Source organism: Amblyomma mixtum, chromosome 3, assembly GCF_055824585.1.
Source record: "Amblyomma mixtum isolate Tamu chromosome 3, ASM5582458v1, whole genome shotgun sequence".
NCBI classification, from domain to species: Eukaryota; Metazoa; Arthropoda; class Arachnida; order Ixodida; family Ixodidae; genus Amblyomma; species Amblyomma mixtum.
In genome coordinates this window covers 369,275,872-369,298,547 of record NC_143014.1, presented here as the reverse complement: position 1 = coordinate 369,298,547, position 22,676 = coordinate 369,275,872, and the positions used below count along the sequence as shown (strand labels likewise).

Below are 22,676 nucleotides of genomic sequence, written 5' to 3'. Positions count from 1 at the left end.
ATGTACTAAATAATCACAGTTCAAAAAAATAACGAGTGTGGCGCTGCTAAACATTTACAATCAGGAGGTGTTCACGAGAAGGAACGATACCTCTACGATGTTTGCACGTTTCCCTCGATTTTGACCTATTCGAACTTCTAAGCAGATTTCCGCCATATTGCTTTGCTGGATTGTTTTGTAGCGTAAAGCTAGTAAAGCCACACTACGCGGGTCAGAGCCGAGTTTTGCGCGAGTGTGCGCCGCCTGTTATGCGCATGCGCGAGAACCGCGTGACATCACGAGAGGCGCAGGTCCGCAGGTGCGTCGCCTCCTCGCCACAGCCGGTGCGAGCTCCTCGCTGCCGGCGCCGCCGGCGTGCGCTCCTCTCCGACGCGTGACCTCGTGTTTACAACAGTTGCGCCGCGCGCTACTGCGCATGCGCGAGGAGGGTGCGCGGAGAAATGACGGTCGCGCTCAACATGTAAGCTCTGGTAAGCTAAGGAGAGTCGAGCCGCTGCCAAACGGCGCAGAAGACTGGAAAATGTAAATTCTTCCGATCCCGAGGTTGTCGCCTGGCAGTTCGCCGTCGAGCAGCCAAGGCGAAACGTGCGGCCGAAACACCGGAGCACTTTACGCTACGTATATCCAGGCATAGCAGAGCTAAGCCACTGCCAATTTTTTTCACCTGACGCTACGAAACGCATTCTGGGCGTCGTATTATTTTTCGAGGACAGCTTTGGCATTGCTAAAGCGACAGGAAAGGAAAGAGACAGGCCTTCGCTTCGTGCTGCCGGTTGTTCGTTGTTCCGGCTAGCGCTGTGGAGGGGAAGTTGGAGAGCGCTCGATTCGCCTGCACTCAATGCACCAGTTCGGCAAAGTTCTGCGGCGGTGCGGCGGGTGTGTACCGCTAGTTCCGGCACTTTGAGCGCAGTTTGGCACTGTCTGCTTCCAAAACGGATGGTCGAGTGCAGGCCTGGTCGTCGCTAGCCTTTGCGATGCCAATGAATTGCAGTAAGCTGTTTACAGCCTACATCAGCGGCAGCCAACCTCTCGTACCTCATGAAGAAATGTGCAAACAGCACATCACAATAACATGCTGCCATGAACCAGCCTCGATCCGTTTCTTTGGAGAACTCGAGCAGCGTTCTAGCTTGTCGACGAGTGAAAGTTACTTGAGTCTCCGCCGTTTATCACAACCCGCAAACCATCATCTGCTTCCAGGGCGGCTGCAGCTGCACTATTTCAGCACTAACCATGGAGCAGGTGCAGTTTTCCTGAACTAGACTCGCACTTCTTTCAAACGAATGCCGTGGTTCAGAGGGCGCCATGTTCCACCGCTGAAATGAATCTATGTGGTATATAAGTCGGGTACAACTCAAGAACGAAGCAGCACATGCCCATCAAAGGAGACCGGCCAGCCAAGCGCGTCGACCGAGCAGTTTTCTGTTCGGTCTCCACAGGTGCGCCGCGACAGCAGTGGAGACTGAAGCTGCCACGACCGTCTGTTGCCGAATATGACCCCACCTGTAACATTCAGCGCTTTTTCGAAAAAGACGCTCTCACGCGGATCTATGCGAAAGGTGAGCAGCCCAGCCCTCTCCCCCCCCCTCCCCCTTTAGTGGCCAGTGCAGCTGAGACAATAAACGGGGGCACCACACCTACTAGTACCTTCGCCTTTCTCCCTGTCTTTTCCCCTGCTCCAGCTCAGGTGCTCCTAGAGACGATAGCGGATGCCGGGGCAGCAAAATCTTGTCCTTTCTTTTTGCGTTATTATTCTTTTAGTCTTATCCCGAACAAAGGACATCCACCGTCGGCAACACGGGGACAAAGCGCCGACTCCTTCGTTCTCTTTCGCAGGCTTGGCTGCATGCACAGCCACACAAATCGACGTGATTGGCTGGAGAGCTCCCTCTGAGTTGCGTGTGCCGCTTCGTTCTTTTGTTGTAACCGACTATAGTGCTGAGAAGTCCCCTTTTCGGGAACTGGCACAAAGGACCGCCCCCTCCCCTTGCTGCGCGCCCCTCCTGAAGGCGGGGTAGACTAGCGCCGCAGGAAAAGGAATTCTCGGAAAATGATTACAAGCACGTTATAAGCGGTGTTTACATGACGGGTTGAGTGGAGGATTTGAGCTGAAAACCGGTTACTGGGTTCATGTAAACGAGTCGGGTCCGGGAGTCGAGGGAGCGGGTCCAGTCAACTCCGCTGCAGGGGGTGGGTTGACTCACTCGACCCCAACAGCAGATAGCACGTAAACCGGTCTGAGTCGGGTTAGTGGAAGGAGAGGTGATAAATGCGAAACTGTTATTCGCTTGCGCCGTAGCGCCTGCGAGGCAGCCGTGCATGCCGCAATCTTCCCGGCTGCCTTCCCCGGCAATCCTCCCGGCAATCTTCCCGGCCCGCAATCTTCCCTTTCCCGCTGCGCTGTTCGACGCTTGGTGCCGCTGCTGTTGAACCGGTCGCGACTCGCTAAAATCGAGTTCATGTAAACATGCAGTCAAGTTGGGCTGACCTTGCTCAACTCGATCTCCTGGCTCGACCCGCCGAAGTCGGGTTCATGTAAACGAGGCTATAGTTTCCTGACAATAGACGGTGTGAAAATAGCAGCTGTTCCTACAGTTTCCAGGTACGCGCGCGTGGACACGCACGCATGCACACACACACATACGCGGGCGCACTTCTTCAATCTTTGATCCAAATCGACGCAAGGCAAGAAAGTTATACATTTCAGCACGCGATGGAAAATTCTGGAGGGAATAAGCAACCCAATGATGCAAACTGGATACAAAAGAAGCCAACAGCCACAGAAACCAAGGGGCACAGGGGATTTTTTTTTAAATTAATTTATTTATTTTGTGGTGTTGATCAATTTACAATATTACTAAACATGTTATCGCTTAAACCTAATTGATTAGAAAAGCAGAAGAAAAACAACCACTGCCGCCGGTGGGATCCGAACCCACGACCTCCGAATTACGCGTCCGGTGCTCTACCTCTGAGCTACGGCGACGGCTGTCAAATCTTCTGCTTTCGGGGGTATTTATGTTTACAAGCAAGTAACCTAACCTTGAGAGTGTTCATGAGCGCCACCCACGTTCATAAGCGGCGGACGTAGAACGTCCTGAGTTACCGCAGGTAGTGACGTAGAACGTCATCGAACGGAGAGGGTGGAAGCTGCGTGAGAACCCTCTTATGCTTCCTATGGAGTCAAGGCTGCCAGAACCGAGGCCCTCGCTAAGCAATTAAGCAAACAAGGGAAGGGGAATGAGGGGCTCGTTATAAATATGAAAGAAGCCAACAGCCACAGAAACCAAGTGGCACAGGGGATTTTTTTAAAAATTAATTTATTTATTTTGTGGTGTTGATCAATTTAGAATATTACTAAACATGTTATCGCTTAAACCTAATTGATTAGAAAAGCAGAAGAAAAAACAACCACTGCCGCCGGTGGGATCCGAACCCACGACCTCCGAATTACGCGTCCGGTGCTCTACCTCTGAGCTACGGCGACGGCTGTCAAATCTTCTGCTTTCGGGGGTATTTATGTTTACAAGTAACCTAACCTTGAGAGTGTTCATCAGCGCCACCCACGTTCATAAGCGGCGGACGTAGAACGTCCTGAGTTACCGCAGGTAGTGACGTAGAACGTCATCGAATGGAGAGGGTGGAAGCTGCGTGAGAACCCTCTTATGCTTCCTATGGAGTCAAGGCTGCCAGAACCGAGGCCCTCGCTAAGCAATTAAGCAATGCTATTGTTGCACTAAGCAATGCTATTGTTGCAGAGCTGCTCGCCAAATCGGCCTTATTGGTGTTAAGCGGTTGTTCAGCGGCGCTTCCTGGGTCAGCCGCAGCACTTTGTTTAACAAGCCATTCTCGAAGCTTTGAGAAGATCTCGTCGATGCACTTGCATATGTCTGTCTGCTACCACCTTCATTTGCCTGTGACTGCTTGCTACAGACATGACTACTTGCAGACTGCAAAATAAGCCCTGTGGAGCTGGTAAAGCTACGCTAGGAACAAAGACGATGGTAACAACATCACTGCACAGGGTAGCAATTCTTGCTCTGTTGTCGTCCCTTAGCACAGTTTCGACATGCCAACTTGCCACCGGTGCACCCCACAGTACGCTGTGGTCAAGTTCTGTGAAATTTACAGAAAGCAACAACGGGAGAGGAAGTAGGTTGTATAGGTATATCTAGTGCATGCTGTGCAGATAGCTTCCTGCCTTATTATAGCCTGGCCTCTCTGTTTTTAACCCTTCATCACCCAGCACCTATGGCCTTATTTGTGTTATTGGCATGTGCTGCAAATCACCAAACACATTTCATACTCTTCACCCTGCTAGATTGTTTTGGCCCATTAAGTTGTTTGATTCAAATCGGCAGGCTTTTAGAAGACATTTCTGCAATAGCCAACTTTTTCTTGTTCTTCACGACATGCACCTTGACCGCAACATCCCCCTATGATGCTTTTGTTCTTTGCTTTGAAAAAGCATGCGATTCCCCTATTTATGTGAGGCTGGTTTTCTCGTGCTTTAACTTGCATCCAATAGCTCTAAACTGGATCCAAGCTTAAACAGCCAGCCTTCGGCAGATTTCCCTTGCCAATTCTTATGTATCTTGCCTTTTCCTGCAATCTCGGACGTCCGCCAAGGCACTCCTTTGGGCCTCAGCTTTTCATTACTTGCATTATTACTGTCCCTTCAGTGTTTTGTCATATGCCTTCACTGACAGCCATATGGGGTGTGCCATATTGCAATCAATACCAGCATTTCAGTTGTTCAAAACAACAATTAGCATGCCCTGGATTGTCCTGTTTGCTAATGTTACTAAGAATGCAGTAATATTGTTTTTTATTGTCAGCATTACATTTTGCCAACTTATAAGGCCTTCCGATAAAGGTATATTCACTGTATACTGGTTCAAATACCTAATAATCCTCATAAACCCACCCACAACCTAGGATATTTACACCATGACGTGTTGTTAGTATCACCGTCTTCCAAGTTACTTGCATTCAATTCCTCTGTGTGTCATCAACTTGGGTATTCTAATGGCACATGGGACAAATCTAATTTAACTAGAATCCTTGAATTAGTTCAGTCCTGAGCCGCTTGTTTTATTTTCTCAGGCCAGTTTTGAAGGTCCAATGTGACAGCACTGAAAGTGCATATTTGAATGTCTTCATCTTATGCAGGTTTTTTTTTGCTCCTTACCAACACGTCCCCAACTAATCAGTCCCAACTTGTAGTCTCTCGTGCACTAGGTGCATTAACACTCTTGTGCCTCATTTAGCTCATATGCCACTGAATTTCAAGATTCGTTTTTGTTCGTGCCACAGAAGGCTGTAACGGTCTTGCATCCCACAAGGCTGTGTATCTTACTGTCCATCGAAGTGGTTACTACAGAAATCATGCTATAAATTACGAACTCACTGAGCTCCTACCTGGCACACCATTTTAAAGCTCGCTACTAAACTAACGTCATTTAGGACCACTGAGGTGTGATAAATATGAAAACAAATAGATCTGATATAGTGCTCAGTCACTCGGTCACCTCGGCAAACCAGTACAATGCTCTCTTATGCATAACGTGTTCATTGAGAACTTTGTTCATAATTTATTTCAAACTATATCGGGGCAGATTTACACAATAGTAGCATTTGGGCTAACTTTGCACAAGCTAGCTCTAGCTACCTACATTCGCTCACTGCAAAGCTAAACATGCATTAGTGCACCAACCTGTTGTTGGCCAGGCTTCTCTTTGTGCTTGTCTGTTCTGCTCAGCTGAGCAACACACTGACTTCATGATGTGGCTTAGTGAGAATTCTACATGTGTATGCTTATGCATGTAACTTGTATATAGTCACATGTACTAAGGATAGTATTAACTGGGCAATTGGTTCAGCTTAAAAGCTCTCATCATCAGATTGCAGCAAAGAGATAGATATAAAAGACAAAAGTCATCACTGCCTTTCTGTTTTTCTTCGTCATCCTTCGGCCTGACTTCAACTTGGTTTTTTTCCAACTTCCTTATGACTAGTGATGGCTCAGTTAATTCGTTTCCTTGCAACCCAGACTGGCAGTGGAATAAGGTTATTTTGCTAAGAAATTGGTAGTTAGTAACTAGTACGACATTATTCTACATATAACAAGTGGTGCGGATATCGATTAACAAATACAGATTCTCTCTTTTGCTTGCTGCTTTTTGGAATCAGAGTTGCCCTTAAAATTTCTCATATCATTTTTTACTGATCAGAAAGGACGTACCTTCAATAGAGCTTTACTGGAGAACTTAAGCATCTATGACCCACACATACTTCAATGGCTTATTTTTCAATTCATTCTGTCCTGAGACATCGTAGCTCTTATTTCTGAAAATTAACTTTTTTGCATTATGCTTCATATGATTGTGTTTGTTTGAGGTAACTGCAAAATATGAAGCAGTTCCCGTTCCCTTGACTATACAAAGCATTCTATCCTAGTCTCCGCCAATATTTGCTATGTAAACTTTCCAAATCGGTTCTTGCATTTACTTAACCTCTAGGCCAGTGTACTTACTCCCTTATCTAATTATGTATGGATTAATGGGGATGGCACAGGTATACTGTTCTGAAATACGGAGCAACCACTTTGTTTTAAATTCATGGGACAGTTAAGAATGCTTTGTGGTCATACGCACAATACGCCACCTTGTTTCTGTGCATGTCAACATTGATTGGCCCTGAACAGAACTTTCAACACTTGTTTACTATGCTGCATACTGGTTTGCACAATGTTCACTGCAATGTCACCTCAGGAAGCACTGGTAAAAGGAAGCGGCCTGCCCACTGTCACTGCAGAACAAAAGCGTGCACTTTAGTACAGTGATGCGCACCATATCCGCTTTGAAGCCACTGAGTGGTATTTCTATTTCGATTTTCGTAATTGTGTGAAAAACATGACGAAAAAAAATCAGAAAAGAAATCAGTATTATTGCGTCGTCATTTTTCTGTGATATTGTAAACACCTGCAGTTAACACTGATCTTCCATATTAGTAAAGGTTGGGAACATGGTAATTTCCTCACGTATAGATGCATTCATATCTGATGGTAACATGCTAAAATATGCTGATTTTTTCATGCATGCATAATACACACATACACATACACCTTTTCTTTAATAAGAGACAGTGGCGTGTTTGATGTCATTTGACCACACATACTATGATGTGGATAGAGTTGAAGTGCGGCGGGAGTGAACAGGGACACAAAAAGAATGTTATACAGGTGATGGTGGATTTCCCACAGCTGAAGAACCAAGCTGGGCAAAAATGATCTGGTTTGGTTTATGGGGTTTAACGTCCCAAAGCGACTCAGGCTATGAGAGACGCCGTAGTGGAGGGCTCCGGAAATTTCGACCACCTGGGGTTCTTTAACGTGCTATGACAGAGCATTGTTAAAGGCTGTGAACAAGCAGTCCACATCAGCAGCAGCAGATGCCCTCTCTACAGATGCAACAACTAATCTTGTCAAGGTCACCTTGACGTCAGAAGCAGTAGCATGGACTAAGCCTCAGTACTATTCCCTTTTATCTAAGAGCACACAGAGGCATCTGCTCTACGTCACCTCTTGTGTAGGACAGTCCAGCGTACACTGTTCGTGATATCGCTTTGGACAGTTGGCAGTATCAGTGAGGTGTTTGTTGCCGGTTGTCTCTTTTTGTTTCATGTTAACTATGCGTATCTATTCCTACAACAAATATTTTTGTTTGCATTGAATTGGCATCTAAGCTCAGCCAACAACCAATGTTCAGTTTTGGTTTTTGGCTGTCAGAACATGTTATCACCGAACACTATAGTCAGATTCAATTTAAGTCTGCAGTGAAGCTCTGCCATCTGGACCGCCGCAGAGAATTCTTCCGCGCCAAAAAAAGTAGTCCGCTGTTAAAACTTTTATTGTATACTACCATAAGAAGCTTATTACAAGAAAAAATGATAAGCTCTAGAATTCTGATACCTGGATGGATTAATAAAGTCAAACATCGAACAACTTATTCTTTTTACTGTTATTGGTTAGTGGAGTAATACAGGATGCCTCGGGCCATGACCGAGTGCTAACAAGTGCTGTTTCTTTTAAGTTTTATCCTACTATACATGAGGTACGCGGTATGTGAACCAGAATCATAAAATTTCAGTCACAGCGATTTCATCTTGTTCAGATGTTTGATGTGTGTTCCACAAGGTCACCATCCTCAAATCCAGCAAACCATTGTCATGAAATGCACCATTATTTTTTTACTTGCAGTTATGTAGTAGGTAGGCAGCCAACGTCTGTGTTAAAGTACTCCACTCAGGATGTCGGTTTGCTTCTGCAAACAATGGAAACTCACTAAAAGCATGTGTTTGATTGCACAGACGGTTACCAGTTGAAAATAATAACAGCTATATTCACCCGACATCACTGCTATCATTCAGCAGCACAGAGAACCCTATGCAACAATTTTGTGGCAACAGACGACAGAGTACAGGAACCACTGTGTCTACGCATGTATAGAGTGCATGCTGCACGTACTGTTTCTTACTTCAGAATGCTGGCCTTTGCCAGTTACCACCCAGCAGCTATTGCCCCATTTCCATCACTATACAAGATCAATGCTCAAATGCATGTGCGGTAATTAGTATCCAACTGTACAGCACTGCATACAAGAATTCCCAGTAGGTGTCAGCAGTTCACCCGTGATGGCTATCATTAATCCTGCTTTTCAATTATAACCTCAGGAATGCCTTCAGGTACTTTCCCTTGGCCTTTTCACACCTCTGTCCCATTATGGGGACAGTGCTTCTAATTAGCCCCCTCAGTTCATCCATCAATAACTGTTCCCTCTTGAGGCTGTTCACTGGTACATATTCCTCCATAATGTCATTTTCCACCTGTCTTAGTTGTTTTTTGGGCTTCTCCCAATAAATGCAGACTTCATAATCTCTTTTGTCAGTTAATTTGTTATCCTTTGTCATTGTTGACCGTCGCAGCATTCCTTTCTGAAAGTTTGACATCCTTCATTTTAAATACCCCTAGTATGCGGTCTTGACATTGCGCGCATCCATCCCGGCATCCGTGGGATTGGTACGCGTTACAGATTCCGCAACTATGTCCTTCCGAATTCGCTCACGCGGAAATGTAGAGGCCACAGCCTGCCTTAATTTCGAGTGCTACCATACTGTACATGCGCCCGTTTCTTCGCCCTCCATCTCGTGCCCCAGTAGTACGGAAGCTCTTTCGCAGCGGCTCAATGCGCGGGCACAGCGGGGAATCAAGGCATCAACCCACGAGACGATTCGCTTTGAAACCGGTTCGCATCTCCGTGGTTCGCCGCGTGGCGTCACCTTTGCGTGTGCAAAGTTCTTCGTCCTGTTGCCGGAGAAAGTGTGGTTTTTGTTAAATATGTGGTTGTCTTTTCGCGCTTGTGATCTCAAAAACGCAAATCGCAGCGCCTTCGTGCCATACGCAGCAGCGCCTGCGCATGTTCTCCAACGGCTGCCTGTATAGCAGACGAATTTTTTAGCGGTACTGTACGTGCGGAAATGAGGTTCTTGGTGACGACGGGAGAAAGGGGGACGAAGGGAAGCAATAATCTCTCTCTGATGAGGTCATGGTCGCTGCGCCGCGCTGAGGCGGGGGGAGGGGAGGGGGAGGGGGGTGAGCTCGCGAGGGAGAGGATTACACACCCCACAACACAACCTTCTGTATATATAGGACCGACCAAGCACGTGCAACTCTCTTGCATCTGCAAGGTGATATCGACATGGCTGGCGGTAGTCAATCCTCTTCGCTGACCGACTCCCACGTGTGGTCAGACGACGAGATTGAGAGATTAATTGGCCTTGTTCAGGCCAACCCTGCGCTGTACGATATGACACTTCCCTAGTACAAGGACAAGGGGAAGAGGATACTCATGTGGGCTGCGATTGGAAATGAATTGAGCATCGACGGTAAGTTCATTTTTTGGTCCTTTCTTTAGTCATTCTCTGATGAGATTAGGTAACTGAAAACCTCGGATAACTGTCGGCCAGATGCACAGCTACCCATCGCACCTGACCCTTTTCTGTGAACAACTCAGGTAACGTACAGGAGACGTGGAAAAGATATAGCCTTGGTATGGAAAAGGTATCCCACGTGCTTTAATTGCGGCAGTCGCCACGTGTTTAAGTGCTTGCAGTCTGTCTTCGCATGGTGCTTCTGCAATTGTGCCGTACGTCTCCGGCACGCTGCTGACAGCAAAATATTTGCCCTACAGGCGATGACATGTCCAGCACGGCAACGAATGCGGGAGCACATCTACACGTCGTGTGCATACCTTCACAATAACGCTGCACATTATTCTTTGCTAGCCATCTAAGCTGATACATGCCGTGATTCGGTAGAAAAAAAAACTGGCTATGGCTTAGCTTAGGTTCAGCCTGGATATCAGCGAAAAGCTTCGGCGAGCGTCATGTACGACGGCGAAGGTCGACCGACGAAGCCGCGCTCGGCAGTAGCTCCGCCGACCACTTGCGCCTCTCCAGTGACCTGACGCGGCGAACTCGCGCACGCGCAGATGTGGCTAAAATTGATCACGGCGCATGGCAGACCCTGTGTTGACTAGCCTAGTGAAGCTTTTCGCTTCAAAAAAAGACCCAATACACCCATCCTTTGGGCACATTTGGGCCAGCTGAACGTTCTGTTGCCTCGCGGAGCGCGCGCCCTTGCCAGCCACATGCGCTTTTGCATCGCAGCTCATCTATCCTAGAAAGTGCAAAAAGCACCACATTAATATTTTTCGGGGGTACTGAAGTTGCACGCGATGTCACTGCGTCACATTCGGGCGACCTTTCATGTAGCCGCTTTCAAATTCGCGGGGTTTGTGTCAGCGAAAAAAAAAAAAACGCAAGGGCTGCCGGCTTGGATGGAACACAGCCATACTATAGCCATGCGTTTCGCGAGGCGCTTCGGCCGAACTTTGTTACGCAGCGTGGTAAATCAAGTAGGTAGTGTTCTGTTTGACACATGTTTCAAACAAAACACTAGCATTAACATACCTACGCGCAGCGCCAGCTATTGCTTTATCTTCGCGCGTGACAGCTGGGTGCAGGGAAAGACAAGAATCTTGGATTTATTAATCGTGTATTTTTTCTGCTGCCTTCTTTTTAGGTGATGTGTGCAAAAGGAAGTGAACTTATCTGCGGGACAAGTTTCTAAAAGTTGCAAACAAAAAGCCGAAGAGTGGCTCAGCTGGTGGCAGTTCGACAAAGTGCTGGGCATACCTCCAGCTCATGTCTTTTCTGCTTGACCACGCCACGGGTCGGAGGTACGTAAGTAAAAGCGGCATGGCGTCTAACATTTCTAGGTAATCTTTATTTAGTGACAGCTCAGAAAAAAATGACGCATACACACAATACAAACATATCCCTGCGTATACAACATGTACAGTCTTTGCCAAAAGTAACCAGGCTGCATGGTTTGCTTCTCATTCGTATTGTACAGCCCTCACAGCGTCCCTGAAGATGAAAAACTTCTTTCAAATTAAGGACAGGGGTTCTCCTTACCATACAGAGATTTAGAGCTTGAGGCCTGGCGTAATAGCTTTAATATATGACTGAGAAGCAATTCAGCCGTGCAGCCTGGTTCCTTTGGCAATGTCTGTACCATGCTCATAGCAATGCGGTTGTCATTTTTAGGCAGTTGTGTGTTAGTGTCTACATCATACACAGAATATAAATGCAGCATGATAATAGCACCTGTTGCACAAGTCAGTTCTGCACTCCAAAGACAGCTAACATGGCCACCTCACGTTTCGTTCAGGAGAGATTTGTATGAAAGCAGCATGCGGCATGCCCCTGTGGACCTCAGTGCTTCCTCAGCAGGAGAAATGATTCACAGTGCTGAAGGTAATGTATTGCTTCCTTCCTACAAATCTCAACGTATCAATGCAATGTTTGTTTGCATTGTTAGTGAGGCTTGCATATTATTCTAACTGTTCTGCAGCTATTCTCCATGGCATGGTCACAGACTGTGAACCGTCGAGCCAGGATACCTCACAGCTCAACTGCAGCAGTGACCAGCCACAAGAGGACAACAGCTTCGACAACCAACAAGAGGTCACCTGCGATGACCATGACTTGGGTAACCTCACTTTAGACTGCATGGAGGAACCGGTAAGTAGATTTGATTCAGCATGTACAAACATTTGCCTCTCTGTATATAAAGCTCTGCAATAGTAATACGAAAGAGATAGAACTGTTGGGCTGGGGGATCGTGAGCACCTGCATAAAGAAAAGCGTAACAGAACCACTAATAAGTAATCTTTTATTCATTGAAACTCTGCCATCAGGATAACATACTGCGTTTCGTTACCTGTATTCTTAATCATGCCCGTATATTCATACCCTGCTCCAAAACCAAGAGCCCAAGTAATTCAATAACTTTCAGCAGGACCACTTGGAGGCAGACGATGGCCCCTCCAACTCACCACAAGGTGGAAGGAGGCTGCCACCCGGAGGTGGTCCACCTGGACGGCGAGTCCCAAAAAGGAAGCGGCACACCACTGAGCCCACCCAGGGAGAAATGCTGCTTGCCTTGTGTGCAAAGCAGATGGTGCAAGAGACAGAGCAAAACAGACAAATGTGCACGAAAAGGCGCATTTCTCACCTTAATCACCTTGAATTGATTTTGTTAAATGCAGCCCACCTAATGAAGAATGTTACGGAGAGGAGGCACGCACAGCTTTTGGCCCGGTTCATGCAAGACATTGCCGACCACCAGGACGGACCAGAATGAAAGGCAACAGTGCTGTAGTTAAACTGCCTGTACCAGGTTTTGGCCTGAGCCTGGTTGAACGGGCCCTTTCAGAGGTCCTCGGATGGCCCAGGTTCAGACCGTTCGGCCACATTCAGTGCCCTGGCCTGGGTGCGCAGCTCGCACTGCATTGTAAATAACCATCTGCCTCTGTTCTGTGCGCTGCATTTAGGAATTCAAGCAATGTCTGGCTTGCAGTGGCAGCACAGCGCTAGGACGCTACATGTGTTGCGCACTTGTACGCTGGGTTCCAATTTCTTGAATACTTAACGGTGTTGTCGTTCTGCTGCCGCTACCAGTTCTCGGCCTGGGCCTGGTTCAACGGGCCCTTTCAGAGGTCCTCGGATGGCCCAGGTTCAGACCGTTCGGCCACATTCAGTGCCCTGGCCTGGCTGCGCAGCTCGCACTGCATTGTAAATAACCATCTGCCTCTGTTCTGTGCGCTGCATTTAGGAATTCAAGCAATGTCTGGCTTGCAGTGGCAGCACAGCGCTAGGACGCTACATGTGTTGCGCACTTGTAGGCTGGGTTCCCATTTCTTGAATCCTTAACGGTGTTGTCGTTCTGCTGCCGCTACCAGTTCTCGGCCTGGGCCTGGTTCAACGGGCCCTTTCAGAGGTCCTCGGATGGCCCAGGTTCAGACCGTTCGGCCACATTGAGTGCCCTGGCATGGCTGCGCAGCTCGCATCACATGTACATGTGCATGTCATTCTGTTGTGTGAACGTTGCCTGTAGGTTTTCATCTTTTGCGTGTGCCATGTGCCTGATGACGTTTCATTTTTTTCGTTCCTTTGTCTCTTTGTGCCTGCGCCTGTCTGTCTGTGGCTTTGTTTCTTTTCAGGCTTGTGGCAAAGGTTGCTGTGAAGCTGTATGGAGGTGTTGCAGCCCACAGTGCGGTCGTATGCATATCCTTTTCCGAGATTGTTGAATGTGTATGTGCCACTCCATGTGTTTTCTGGACTGTGTCGAGTATCACCTTGGCCAGCACCATTGTTTGTGTGCCCTGATTATGTGTTTGTGTGCTTCACGTTTCCACCTTGCTATCCTTTCAACGGCTGGGGAACCAGACCATGCAGTGGCACTCTCGGCAGAACCTGCCTGCTAGAGAGCGCGGTCCCCAGGTGGCGGATAGGGGGCCTGCTGTAGTGCAGTGCAGTGATAAGCACAGCCTACAGTAGTGGTGCTTGCACCTCGCGGACCAACAGGCAGATGCAGTTTCGCTGAGGAGCACCGCGGGCAACCGTCTAGTGGATTCCTTTCTTCTTACAAACTGAATAAACATGCAGTTTGAAACAACTATTGCTCATGTTGCAGATTGTTCATTCCTTATGCATGCAGCCTCATGCCGTGGTGCGCTTTACTGACATCCATGTAGTGTCATATGTCCATAAAAGCTCTGGAACACTTTGCATAGCAAAGGTTACTTATAATGGATATACAGGACAAACCAATTCAAGAGAACCTCACCAATGCAGGGCAACAAGCTGAACACTCCTGTGAGTGTATACTTAACAGAACATGTGTTCCAAGGTGCTGTGTTGTGGACTGGGCATTTTTGGCTTGAGCAGCACATTAACTTTTCAGTAACTTTGTTCTGACAGAACTGCTCGAGGCGATACTTGACAGTTGCATTCTAGGTGCACATAAAAGCACTGTAATGATCCTAGCCCTGTGTGTCATGCAGTTTCTGTACAGTCCCGTGGTGTGTGTGGAATGTTTGGTAATTCCTGAAAGCTGAATGCTACAGTGATCCTCTTGGCTTGTTTTTGAAGAGAAGGTATTCCTGAGCATCAAAATATCAGGTTTCATAATTGAGTAATGTGTCAATGCTAGGAATGATAGAGATACAAAATAAATGGCGGTGGAAAAAAATTTATTCTGCAATGACGACCGTAATGTTGAAACAATGAACGATCGTCTCACAGATATCATTACAGAGTCTTGAAAGCACGAACTGATGGGCGAGTTGGTTGTGCATGGTATGATTGTAACAGCGCAAGGCCGAAGGCCAAAGAAGAGAGCGGAAGAAAAAAGGAAACTGACAACACAGCGCTGAACTAACAACTGACATTTATTTGGCACACTGCGGGTATAAATACATTTAGTCACCAAAATAGAAAATAGAGCTCTATGCGTTGTTTTCCTATTTTGGTGCCTAATTGTATTTATATGCGCAGCGTGCCAAATAAATGTCAGTTGTTAGTTCAGCGCTGTGTTGTCCGCTTCCTTTCTTCCGCTCTCTTCTTTGGCCTTCGGCCTTGCGTTGTTTCAATCAAACCATTACAGAGTGCGCCGTAGAAGTAGGCGGTAGGATGGTTCGATAGGATACTAGGAAGTTATCTCAGGAGACTAAAGATCTGATTAAGAAACTGTAAAGGATGAGGATGTCTAACTCCATAGACAGAATAGAGCTAGTAGAGCTGTCGAAGTTAATAAATAAGCGCAAGGTAGCCGACATCAGGAAGTTTAACATAGAGAAAATCGAGCATGCTCTAAAGTGCGGAGGTAGCCGAAAAGCAGTGAATAGAAAACAGGGCATAGGTAACAACCAGATGTATGCGATAAGAGACAAAGAGGGCAATGTCATTAGCAATATGGATAAGATAGTTAAACTTGCCAAAGAGTTTTACACAAATCTACACTGTAGTGATTGCGATCGGAATGTTACTGAGAGAGGCAGTAGAGCGCAGCAATGGGACATCCCGCAAGTTACGAAGGAGGAAGTAAAGAAAGCCTTAAGAGCAATGCAGAAGGGAGAAAGCAGCTGGTGAGGATCCGATAACAGCAGATTTGTTTAAGGATGGAGGAGAGATTGTGCTCGAGCCACCCTGTATACGCAATGCCTTGTGATCTCAAGCGCACCTAGAGCTTGGAAAAATGCTAACATTGTCTTAATTCATAAGAAAGGAGACGTCAAGGACTTCGAAGAATTGCAGACTGATCAGCTTATTGTCTGTTGCCTATAAGGTATTTATTAAGGTAATCGCTAAGAGGGTCAGGACAACCTTAGACTTCAATCAATCAAATGATCAGGCAGACTTTCGTAAAAAGTACTTGACAATAGACCATATTCACGCTATCAGTCAGGTGATAGAGAAATGCGCAGAATATAACCAGCCCCTATATATAGCGTTCATTGATTACGAGAAAGCATTCGACTCAGTAGAAACCTCAGCAGTCATGCAGGCATCGTGGAATCAGGGTGTAGAAGAATGTATGTGAAAATTTTGGAAGATATTTATAACGCTTGCACAGCTACCATAGTTCTACGTAAAGTAAGCAATAAAATTGAAATAAGGAAATGTGTCAGGCAGGGAGACACGATCTCGCCTATGCTATTCACTGCCTGTTTACAGGAGGTGTTCCAGGGCCTGAAATGGGAACAGTTGGGGATAAGAGTTAATAGAGAATATCTAAGTAATTTGCGATTCACTGATGACATTGCCTTGCAAAGTCATTCAGGACATGAACTGCAAAGCATGATCAATGAGTTAGACCGGCAGAGCAGAACGGTGGGGCTAAAAATTAACATGCAGAAAACCAAAGTAACATTCAACAGTCTAGCAAGGGAGCAGCAGTTTGCAATTGGTAGCGAGGTGCTGGAAGTAGTAAGAGAATATGTCTATTTAGGGCAGGTAGTGACAGCTGATCCAGATCATGAGAGGGAAATAACTAGAAGAATAAGAATGGGGTGGAGCACATATGGCAGGTTCTATAAAGTCATGAATGGCAGTTTACCATTATCCTTCAAGTGAAAAGTATGCAACAGCTGTATGTTACTGGTGCTCACCTATGGGGCAGAAACGTGGAGGTTAACAGAGGGTTCACATTAACTTAGACAACACAGCGAGCTGTGGAAAGAAAAATGGTGGGTTTAACGTTAAGAGATCGGAAGCGGACGGAGTGGGTGAGGAAACAAACGTGGGTTAATGATATTTTAGTCAAAAACAAGAGGAAGAAATGGGCTTGGGCAGGGCGTGTAATGCGAAGGCGAGATAACCGGTGGTCTTGAAGGGTAACGGAGTGGATTCCAAGAGACGGCAAGTGTAGCAGGGGGCGGCATAAAGTCGGATGAGTGGATGAGATTAAGAAGTTTGCGGAGATATGGTGGCCGCAAAGGACAGGGTTAAGTGGAGAGACATGGGAGAGGCCTTTGACCTGCAGTGGGCGTAGTCAGGCTGATGATGATGATGATGGTCCACCATTGCCGGGCTGTCTTGCATATTATGACCTATAGAATGATACAGGACAACATTAGTGCAAGTAGTGCAACGCAGGCTTCAGTCAAATGATATTGTCTAGTGAAAGATTGCCCCTGCATTCAAAATATTGCAACGGATAATCTCCGTGAAGACGGCGTAGAGGAAGTTCCCGGTGTGTGCGCGCTTGCCGCCCGGGCCAAACTGTGATCTGTACCCTGTGCTCCGGTCGTCCTTGTGTCGACATAGACTTCGGGCCACGTAATAATATGATGCATAATGAGGCTTCATCAGACCATGAAATGTCAATTGAAGCAATGCCATGTACAGTGTTATAACCATGGTGTGCATAAGCATGCTTGAGGGATGAAGGAAGTATGAAATTTTGTGGAAAATAGAAGTTAGGTTTATATGAAAAATCAAAGCAGGGCAAACAAACTACAACAGAGAAAAAACTGCACTGCTTTGGTTTTCTCTTCTGAACCAACTAACCCAAATTGCCACTTTTCATCAGTTTTTTTTTGTCCTCCACTGCAGCAATTATGACAGCAATGAAATTCCTCTGTTTCCAATTGCTCGCTACACAGCAAAAAAAAAAAAGATCGTTTACGACAGACAAACACCGCATCTGCAGTGCCTCTATCATACCTTCATGCCATGAACTGGCGACAATGGCCGTTGGAATGGCCCTTCGCCCTACATTCTTCACACTGCAATACTTTCCACACCTGCCGGTGGTGGCGATGTGGCGGCATGAAATCGCAGTGGTTCCTGAATGTCGTTCTCAGGGCTAGTGACAGCGATTTAGCCATGGCTTTCACCCCACAGCCTCGGGAGACGTGGTAGCCATCTGCGGCGTACAGGGCACGTTTTGCTTGTCCCTTTGCAACAAACCGCCCCTGCAAATGCACGAATAATATGGACACTACAGCAATGTCTCACATAATGCGACACAGTCAAAATGCGCAAACAACCAAAGTGTACTTCATGATGGAAATATGTGGTCGCAAAGTAAACAAGGCACAAAGAAAAAGAAGACACAGGACACGGGCCATATAAACTATATTTCAATCGCAGTCACTTCAGCATTCCAGGTTAGAGGGCCGATATGCATGCAGTGCCTTTCCGGTACATTTACCACTTCATGACCGCGCCAAGGTGGTATTCCAAGTTATATACAACTTTGTTCTCTTCACGTCATATACTTTTGCTTGCCTTGATGAAACAGAAAGTCCATGGATTCGTACTAGTCATTTATGATGTAACACAACGTAGTACAAGCTTAAATCAGAAAGATAGACAAAGAAGGACGGAAAGGCAGGGAGGTAAACCAGGCGATGCCCAGCAGGCTACCCTACATGTGGGGAGGGGAACAAAGGGGGAAAAAGCAAAACTAGCGGCAACGAGATGAGTTTTCCAAGTGTCCATCGACCACTATGTCAAGGGGACAAAGGGCACACACTGAAAGCTTAAAGCTTGTAGACGAAAACACAACCCAGAGTCCTTTAAGAACCTCAGGAGCGCTTTCACTGCTTTCCTTTGTGAGGAAGGTTGTGTCTAGGGCCCCAGAACCTTGGGCTTTGTTAGAGGGCGCGAGTCCAAGCGGTAGAGAGTAGCAGCCAGGAAGGCGCACTCTCGCTCAAAACGAGGGCAGTTACAGAGTAGGTGCCCAATCGTTTCATCGCAACTGCACTGCTCACATGCAAGACTCTCTGCGTGCGGAATTTTTACCTGCACGCCGACTAGCACCACATCCTCTGAGGCTGCGAGGCTTCTGATGATTAGAGTGTCAACCCTTTTCCTCCTTTTCCTCTGCCCCTCGGTCTCCGACAGCCGTGGTGGCAGCCTGAAAAGAAATATTTTCCTGGCCACAGAGGCTGCCTGCTGCACCACCTTCTGCATGGAAGAAACAAGCAGCATTAATAAATGTGGCATACAAAACAGCAATGTGAGGGGAAAGTGGCCAAGTATGCGACTGTCGCAGACATGAGAGCAATATATCCATCAAACTTCTCTGTCTGCACGATGAAACAAGAAATCTGCAAGCTTACATGCCATTCTGGCACTTTGTAAGCACCATGCAGACATGTGCACATTGAGGAAATCTGACGTGCAGAAAAAAAGAAAAAAAACGCCAGAGACAATTCATGCGGCAGACTATGCACTAAGTAATCACAGTATAACGTACACCCTCCCCACTGCTCTATTCTGATAGGCGAACGCGTGGTCCCTTTCGTCATCAGTCACCCACTCTTTCTTTCTACTCCCTCTCTCCTCCCTTGGAAGTTGAGGGGCAATTTTTCTGCGTCTTTGCCTCCTGCAAACCGAGGCTTCACACGTCAATGCCGGATACTTATTGTGGTATTGGCTTTTCTATACCGACCCATGGAAAAAAGCAAGGAAAACGAGCTACAATCGTGACATCTGTCGCGCAGTTTGTTATGCGCGAAGCACGTGCTCCCTGCCGCGAAAACCACATTTCGCACGCGTAGCCGCTACTCACAACAGTCCCAAGCTCCTCATGATCACATACCTTTATATCATCGGCTATGTCCTCCGGCGACCGTTGGGTGCAGAGGTCGTTGCCGCCGACATAAATTGCTAGGAAGTCCAGCGGCTTCAAAGGCATCCTCCTGATTATGTCCAGGAGGATCCGAGCGTCGGCGCCGCCGAAACTGAATGTGCACACGTTACACGGCACATACATTCTTGTGTCGTTCAGAAATTTCACTTGGCTGTCGCCAATGAGCGCCGTGCAACGCGGAAGACATGGCGACGTGTGGCACTTCACCCTGCCGCGCAGACAAAACCCCCGCGCGCACAAGCGTAAACACCACGTGACAACCATCGCTAGCAACGCACTCAAAAACTAGAGCATATGTAGCGTGCATACTATCCACAATAAAATAAAATACTATTATAAAGTGCATCTGTCTAAGGCTCGAACTTCGCTATTATTGTGACTTTTGTATTTTGTTCACGCTACGTTTGCTTCTAGTTCTGGTTTCGAATTCCGCAAGGAAACGGGCATGGGAGTTTGGAAAATCTGGGACCCCGGGGATTATGTTCGCAGAGATAGTTTATGGTTCGCAGCCACGGTTATGTGGCTGTAACTGCACTGTCAGACTCGCCAGCAGCAAGACTGTCACTCGAACGGGAGAAAAGCAACCGACCGAAATATGTCAGATTCTACCGCTGTTCTCGCCGTTCGCTGTTCGAGGGGATCCCGTGCAGAGAGAAACCTCGCTAGCAGGAGTAGCCTCCATGAATGGCGGCGGTCAAAGATGACAACATTTTCCGCACATGCAATTTCATCACTGGCATCAAACTCAGTGGCCCTATATCTGTCCCTCTACAAACCACACTGAATTTCACCCATGACAACAAGTAACCACGGCCATGAAAAGGCTGGGAGTCCAGTCACAGATTTTCCTGAATAGTTTTACTCCACGTAAGGAGAGCTTTCCTGATATTAGTATGTCATCTCTCCAAAGTGCTATTGTTCATTTCAGTTATTGTTAATATATCCTGTGCTGCCCTGTAGTGCATTTTCCTGTTTTTTATTGCTCCTTGATGCTTACCTGCATATCGTTTCATTACATTTACTTCCACATGTTTTGCTCGACTGAGCACACTATAGGTGATTTTTTTATATGTTATGTTACAGTAAATAACTGACTCACTGCATTTGTATAAGCGTTTCTCATCCTCTGTCATTTGTCATCTGTAACGGAGCTCAGCGCACTTCTCATGCGGGCTGCCGCTATTTTTCTCCCCTCCTCACTCAAATTGTAACTCTGTTCCGACAAGACCACTATGCAGATCCTGAAATAAAGCAGCGTACGCAGGCATGTGCCGAAAACTGTAGGCATGCCTAGGTTTAAGTCGTCACATTGAGGAAGTCAGTAATAATGCTAACCAGAAGACAACATGAGCCTATGTACAATTGTCAACAGCTTGAAATATTATGATACTAACCATTATTTGTGCAGTGTTTCAGGGGAATCCCCCCACGGTGGAGTACATTTGTAATAACAGATGAATTTCTCATAATCATCCACCCAAGTGCAGCCTTAATGTTACAAACAAAAGCTCTACCGCTGTGTAGCCTTTTCTTTCAGGCAAATATGCCCCCACTTGTATTGATGCTAATGAGCATTTACTCAGTTTATACAAAAATAATTGCACCAAACGGGCAGGGAAGCACCATGTGCATATACCACGTACAAATTGTACCTCAAAGAGGTGCACAGGGGGATGAGAATCAGCCGACTCATTCCCAGTTGCAACAGAACCGGTCTGCACAATGTCAACATGATGGGACGGAAGGCCCAAGGCTCACTACAGTGCTCAAGCCACCTCTTTCAGTCGACATACGCTAAAGCTGCTCTCAAATTTAAAACTACTTATATTGTATGCGCCTCTTCTTTCCACTGTGTTAACATTCATTTGATCAGTGTGACCCTCATACATGCGTGGAGACAACTAAGACCAAAGCCAATTTATTTTCAATATGCACTGTAAACTATACATCATAGCGCTAAACAACGCAAACACCAGAGAAGCCTCTTCTCCATTGTCTTAGTTGTTTAGCACTATGGTGTATAGTTCAATCCAACCAGCCCAACTTTCCGTTATTGTAAGATGCACTGTCAACAAATCGGGAAGGGGTGTAGTGTAGGTTTCAAAAGCACCCAGCTTGGAGGGCATGATCCTACAGTTGCACAAATTAACAGCCTACGAAGCTTCATGCTATAGAGTGTCAAAATCCCTTTGTACTAAAATAACTTCACGTAATCAGCATTGCTGGAAATGTGCTGCAACTAAAGCAAAGTAGTGTTACTGTTCAGCAGCACATGCAGCATGGCATCATTTGAAAATGTGCATCGTGCAAAGTCACTGCAATGCTTTTATGTACACCTAGAATGCAACTGTCAAGTATCGCCTCGAGCAGTTCTGTCAGAACAAAGTTACTGAAAAGTTAATGTGCTGCTCAAGCCAAAAATGCCCAGTCCACAACACAGCACCTTGGAACACATGTTCTGTTAAGTATACACTCACAGGAGTGTTCAGCTTGTTGCCCTGCATTGGTGAGGTTCTCTTGAATTGGTTTGTCCTGTATATCCATTATAAGTAACCTTTGCTATGCAAAGTGTTCCAGAGCTTTTATGGACATATGACACTACATGGATGTCAGTAAAGCGCACCACGGCATGAGGCTGCATGCATAAGGAATGAACAATCTGCAACATGAGCAATAGTTGTTTCAAACTGCATGTTTATTCAGTTTGTAAGAAGAAAGGAATCCACTAGACGGTTGCCCGCGGTGCTCCTCAGCGAAACTGCATCTGCCTGTTGGTCCGCGAGGTGCAAGCACCACTACTGTAGGCTGTGCTTATCACTGCACTGCACTACAGCAGGCCCCCTATCCGCCACCTGGGGACCGCGCTCTCTAGCAGGCAGGTTCTGCCGAGAGTGCCACTGCATGGTCTGGTTCCCCAGCCGTTGAAAGGATAGCAAGGTGGAAACGTGAAGCACACAAACACATAATCAGGGCACACAAACAATGGTGCTGGCCAAGGTGATACTCGACACAGTCCAGAGAACACATGGAGTGGCACATACACATTCAACAATCTCGGAAAAGGATATGCACACGACCGCACTGTGGGCTGCAACACCTCCATACA

The 22,676-nt window shown here is 46.7% G+C and overlaps 1 pseudogene; it reads right to left on the bottom strand.

Annotated features, from left to right (window-relative positions):
• Positions 1 to 13,835: 13,835 nt before the first annotated feature.
• On the bottom strand, positions 13,836 to 19,757 carry LOC149356733 (uncharacterized; annotated as a pseudogene).
• Positions 19,758 to 22,676: the final 2,919 nt, after the last annotated feature.